We start from the raw sequence: 6,492 nt of genomic DNA, 5'->3' as shown, positions 1-6,492 counted from the left end.
TGACAATCATCGTAACCACTCAACCTTTCGAGCTTGTTTCAGTCGATTTCTTGCACCTTGACAAATGTAAGGGTGGCTATGAATATATCCTTGTAATCATTGACCACTTTACCCGTTTTGCCCAGGCCTATGCCACTACTTCCAAATCAGGTAAAACAGCTGCAGGCAAAATCTTTAATGACTATGCACTGAGATTTGGCTTTCCAACTAGAATACACCATGATCAGGGTGGTGAATTTGAAAACCAACTATTCACACAACTGAAAAAGTACTGTGGAGTTGCTGGGTCCAGAACTACTCCCTACTACCCCCAAGGGAACGGACAGGTGGAGCGGTTTAACCGGACACTACTTCCGATGACATCAGAACAAGGAGATGGTAATCATCGCAACTACATGGAAAAGTGGAAGCAGGGCATGGAAGAAGCGTATGAGATCATTAAAGAACATGCCAACAAAGCTGCCATGTGAAGTAAGGGACATTGTGACAGTAAAGTGAAAAGCTCTGTACTACAGCCTGGTGATCATGTTTTAATCAGGTACTTGACACCACGTGGTGGTCCAGGCAAACTGAGAAACCACTGGGAGGACACTGTTCACACAGTTGTGCACCAAGTGAATGAATGAATGAACTCAGATCTTGCACCGTAATCTTCTCCTCCCATGTGACCACTTGCCCTTGGAAACAGCACAAAAAAAGGGGTGGAAGGAGTTGAGCAAGTAGACGAGTCGGAGGAAGAGGACGAGGATGATGATGAGCCCACCTGAGCCAGTGAATCCTGTGTGTGCTAGTACACCCCCACAGCTTGAATGCATACAGTCAGAGGAAAACATGCCACCCGAGCCACTGACAGAGCAAGGACCGACAAACCAAATAAAGGACTCATCTGAGAGAGAGAACAGTTATGTTGAGGATCTGCCTGTGGAGAATACTGTCCCCCCGCCTGTGCAAAATGTTCCTGACTGGGAAGAACATCCGCGGCCTAGACGACAACACAGACGGCCCAAGCTCTTCACATATGATAGGTTGGCACACCAGCATGTTACCATATAGGAGCACTACAGCAGCAACTGTAGGGTGCCTTGGGCGTATACTGTACAGCCGTACCACTTCCAGCACTTTCGGCACTAGAGACATGGACAGTAGGAACATTGAACTAATTGAAATGAGTAGGTGTATAGACATTACACTCAGAGAATCAACCAAATGGACTGTTTAACACAGAACTGACATGCTAATGGACTGTTGTATGCTACAGAGACAGAACTGGTAACAAGGCAGCTATGGATTGTGGACACTGTGTTGACGCTATGCATTGCTAAATGGACAGTGTACGTTAAGAGAATGGACCCAAAAACAAAGAAGAAAAAAATAGACTGGGTGTTTGCCCATCTATGAAGAAATGTATAAAAAGAGTTCCAGCCTGTAACATTGCACTATATAAGGTCAAATGTAGCAGAAGAATCATCTGAACTGCTGCATTGTGTGTTTATTAATGGTGTACAGTTTAACCCCTTATTTGCACTAAAGGTCAAAGGTTAGGATGTTGGGGACAACAATACCTTGGGGTTCCAGCAGGGGGATCGCACTGCTCTTCATTGCTTAATACAAATGAAAGAAGACACAATTTTATGTCGATTAAGTAGTTTTAAACTCTATTCAGGTTAGTTTTAATTAGGCTACTATCATCTACTGAGTCAGGGGAAAGTGTTTTGTTATTGTTGTTTTGGAGAGTTTCAGGCTGAGTTGAGATATGTTAAGCTAGAAGTCAGAAAGCTAGTGGCTATTTGTTAGCCTTTTTCTTGATATGTCTGTGTAAGTCTTGTATCACTTGTTTTGAGTCTTTGTTTTGTTGTAGTGGAACTCAGTTAATTAATACATGCACATGTGAGTTAAAAACAAGTAAAAAGAAAATGTAATTAGTATGTTACTGTTCGAACCGGAAAATCTGTCTGTTTGAAATCGTTTAATACAAATGAATGAAGACACAAGCTGCTTCTTTATTCCTCTCACTTTTCTGACCCATATTAGGGCATTACAATGGCAGGGGTGAATGATGGTGATGATGGTGAATATACTGTATTTGTTTTTTCAATTTTCATAATATGTCTAAGAAAAACATTAGCTTGCTAAATGGTTAGCGCTGCTAGGAGGTGGCTTCTATCAGTGTTGTTGCAGCTTGAACACCAAGCACTCTGTGTACACGAGCTCACATATTCTATTTGACTGCAGCAATAATAAGCCTATAAAAGCTGCTAAGCTGACAAGCAGATGAAGTGCCCCCAAACAATACCCCAAATCTCTACTAAGGGCCGCAGGATGCGCTGTTTTGTGGGCCCTAATCCTGACCTCCTTATTTAAGAAAAAACAACTGCCACATACATGTACAACTTTACTCTGGTCTTCTGGTAACATCACAGATATCACTGAGCTTCGTTACAAAAACACTATCTGCCCGTAGCTGCAGTACAAACACATCACAGAGCTGGGGCTGAGGTCCTTTGTTACCATGGAGATCAGGACAGCCGCGGTCGCCACTTGACAGGCGCGTGGAGCAAAGGGGGTGGGGGCGGGGGTTGTTTGGGGATACCGTTGATTGACGGCAGAGAGGGGTGGGGCCAAACGTCATACTCGGTCCTCATTGGTCAGGTGTTCGTCACGTTGTCAGTGTGGAATGCTAATGGTAAGTTGCTTCGGCCCAGTCAGCTACTCCGCAGCCCCTCAGCCCCGCTGCTGCTCTCTGCCCTGGAGCCTGTTGGGTGCAGCGAGCCACCGTCCAGACATGGTGTAGAATACCAGGAGCGATACTGAGGAAGAGCGGACAGAAAAGAGGAGCAAGGCTACAGGCTTCACGTTAGCGGTAAGGCTGCGTATGTTTTTGCCCCTTTGCCACTCTTGTCACGGTTGGTTAGAGGTTTAGTTACAGTTTGAGTTTCTGTGTGTTGGAACGCGTGAGGTTAATCGGTCTCACAAGCTAATGTCTGTCCGGGGCCCCAAAACAGCAGCAGCAGCAGAAGCAGCAGCGTTTGTTTCTAGCTTGTCTGCTAACGCCGAGTTGAACGGCTAAGTTTAGTCTGCAGCGTCTCCCATGGCGACAAAAGAGCTTTACTACAAGGAGAGGAGCCCAACTGGAGCTAACGTTAGCCCGATTTATGAAGGAATTGTTCCGGAAAGGGGAACAATTGGCTATAAAGTGAAACGTACTAACTAACGTGAGATTGACGTTGAAGTGTGTGAAGTTGTGCGCAGCAGTAACGCGTCTTCCTCGGTGCATTTACATGTAGTTTATGCCTCATCACTTGGCTAAGGTTAGCGAGGTGTTTACTTGAGGAACCTGAGGTCCCATTTCTCGTGACCTTTGCCCCAGAGGAGGAGCTTTTTATTTTGGCAAGTGAAGGTCATCTGAAATGTCTCATAAATCTCCAAAACAAGGAGGTGGACAAATAACACTGCAATAAAATGCTGAATAACAACTACACAAACTATTCAGAATATAAAAACAGACAACAATACAAATACAAGAACAGCAAAGCTTAAGGGTAGACCTTGGTATACACTCACTTGCTAGTTTATTTCGCGTACTAGTGAAAATGAATGCACAAAATCTTGGCTTTATGAAGCTAATGATACTTTACATTTGTTTAAAATAACTTGGAGAACTGTTCACCCAACTGTGTTTTCATTTTTGATGCTGTAGTTTGAAGTACTGTTGAACGTATTGTATTGCACTGACACTTGTTTCTATTATTTTGACAACCCCATTTCAGTCTATGGGTTGGGCTAAATGATGGAAACGTCTTTGTTTTTTTACTTGAGAACCGTTTTAACAGCCAAATGTGTACCCAATGAAATGGCCAGTAGAGGCAGGCGCTGAGTATATACACTGTGCGATTGTGCGTCTCCGCAGCCTATGCAAAACTCACTCGGACGATGAATCAGAATATTAGCGACTATTTAAATAAACTGCAAAATAATTCAGAAGACTAAAGATGCAACTGAGCATGTAGTCGACACCACAGGTGTAGTTTCACCACTATAAGAATATATACCCGTGTCTCTGCATTGTTCTGTAATCATGCTGCTTAAATCCTAGTTGGTCATCTCTGTTGAGTTTCTCTGTGTGTTTCAGGCAGTAGCATCTGGAAGTGAGCATCACGTGTTAAAGTTAATAAATGCTGAACAACGTTTAAGGAGACATCCACGTGGATGATGTGTAAACAAGGAAATTAATTACCTCCCCATCACAGCTGTCGCAGTTTGTGACCACACATAGTTACATTTCTGCCTGATACCTGCCAGGCTGTGGCATAGACATGGATATGGCATGAGCAATGGCCATAAAAATAATTAACAGCAACAACATAGCTGCTGTAATCATCGGAGTTGTTGCTTTTAATTAGCTGGTGTTTTCAGTATGTTTTCATTTGTGAGTGCGAGCTGACCCAACGTCCACCTGAGTCCTTTTTTTGTTTCATTTAAAGCTTAACCATAGTTAATTGACGGGGACGGCTCGTGATGCTTGTCGGTTTATTTCCTTGTTTTGAAAGTTGTTGTGTGCTACTTAAGTAAACATTCCTTGGGGACAATTAGGTTTGATGTCACTTTACAAGGTGCTGCAAAATGGGTTAGATTGTTTTACTATGTGAATCCAGCTAGGAGAAGCCAATGATTCAGGGACCTGTTAATTGTATGTAATAATGTCTATAGGTTTAGCTTGTGGTGAATCATTACATTATGTTAATGTTCTTCAGATAAAGCCAGTTTTGCCTGCTGGTGTCCTTGCTTGCCAGCACATAATTGTTGACACTCACCCTCTCATTATCAGCACTCTGAGGGTCAAATGATGCCCACTAATTTGCTTATTTCAGGAATAAAAAGCACCAACCTGCTCAGCAATGAAGCTCATGGATTTTTCTCAAGGTTCCCGGGGTTAATTGCATGGAGATGCACTCTTTCCCCGCTTAAAAGCATAGCAAGCTGTTATTAAGGAATAGGAGAACTCCCTTAAAACCTGTGAGGGAAAATTATCCAGAGATAATTACTTGCACATCCATTCTCACTGCCGACACCTGAGCTGATGCATTAAGCTCATTCAAATAGTATGTTCTGTACTGTTTATGGGAGTGTTTTGAAAAGACTGATTTGTTTATTTCACAAACATTAAAGCCATATATGATTCTGGAGTTTTGTTGGGAGATGTGATCATTTATATGTGAGAAAGCCCCGGTGCTCCCTGAAAGTGCTTTCCCTCCACAATAGAAAATGTCAAAATGAGCCAACACATACGACAAAATGTCAGATCAGGTCAAAGACCCACTGATGACCTTTGTGTATTTATCACAGGAAACAGGCTTATTGATTATTAGCTTGACCTTTGTGTCTGCTTTAAGAAGTCTACATGCAGACTAAGGTTTTCTGTTAGGATGCGGCATATTTGTTGTGAGAATAACATTGATGCAAATTAAAATTAAATTAAATTAAAATAGCATTTCATCAACGATTGAGGGACTTTTCTGTTATGTTTGGGATAAGTTGTACTGGTCCACTGCTGGCGTTCCTATGATCTTAAAGATGTCGTTTCTGATGAAGGCAGTCATTTCTGTGTGCTGCTGCTCATCCCAGCTCATACCTGACCCATTTTCCCCTCCCTGTATGAAAGACACTTGAGAGTGATCCCTCAGAGACGTGGTGGAACAGTGTGGATTGAAGCATGTTACTAATCTTCAGGCTTTGCCAGAACTATTTAACTGTGGTATTTATAGATCAGAGAGAGAATCTGTCATTCCTCTATCAGTATTGTTGGCTCTTCTCGGTCTGTCTCTGTTGCTGTGCTTCTACTACCGCTGTAAATGCAAAAGTCTAAATATCGCAATATAAATACTGGTAATGGAAACACCTACATTTTGAAAAATGTCTCACATAGCACCTTTTTCAGACGTGTTGATATAAAAATGTTTCACAAAAGTGCAATTGAAGCACTTTTTTCACAATTCCCTGTCACCAGTGACACTGGAGATGACGTAGGGGGTCGTGTGACCAGTTCATTTGAAGTCCATTTTTCAAGTCTTGCGCGACGAGAATTTAAGAGAATAATGGGATATCGCGAGACAAGACTTTACGAGTTTCAGCTAATTTACAAAATACCTTTCAATGAAACTTGTACAAAGCTCAATTGTACCTAATAGAAATTTCAGAAATCGTAATGGAAAACCTGTAATGGAAACACAGCTTGTGTCCTTCCGTCTGCTTCCCATGTGTTTATTTAGAGGGGTGTTAAAAGTCCAAGAAATGTTTAGCATCCTGTGAAGCATTCTTCACCTTAAACGTTGAGGCCTTGCTAAATGAAGCTAAACTGAAAAAGGCAGAGGGCCTCCCGGGGGAGTCAGATGAAAGTAGTTTGTATCTTCACAGTTTGCTGGAATCGCAGACACGCTCAACGCAGTTTAACTGGAAAGCAGCCAGAGCCTCTTTTGTGCTGGGCTACTCGGCTGT

General features: G+C 42.5%; 1 protein-coding gene across 1 annotated transcript in view; it reads left to right on the top strand.

Moving 5' to 3' along the window:
* Positions 1–2,683: 2,683 nt before the first annotated feature.
* The window catches only part of phc2b (polyhomeotic homolog 2b (Drosophila)), a 33,213-nt gene continuing 29,404 nt past the window's right edge, over positions 2,684–6,492 (top strand). Inside the window, exon 1 of the mRNA XM_047583321.1 lies at positions 2,684–2,860. The gene's annotated coding sequence lies outside the window, so the exon portion shown is untranslated. The remainder of the gene's footprint in view (positions 2,861–6,492) is intronic.

This window comes from Mugil cephalus, chromosome 4 (genome assembly GCF_022458985.1).
Source record: "Mugil cephalus isolate CIBA_MC_2020 chromosome 4, CIBA_Mcephalus_1.1, whole genome shotgun sequence".
In the NCBI taxonomy this organism is placed as follows: domain Eukaryota; kingdom Metazoa; phylum Chordata; class Actinopteri; order Mugiliformes; family Mugilidae; genus Mugil; species Mugil cephalus.
This window is presented reverse-complemented; position numbering and strand designations above follow the sequence as displayed.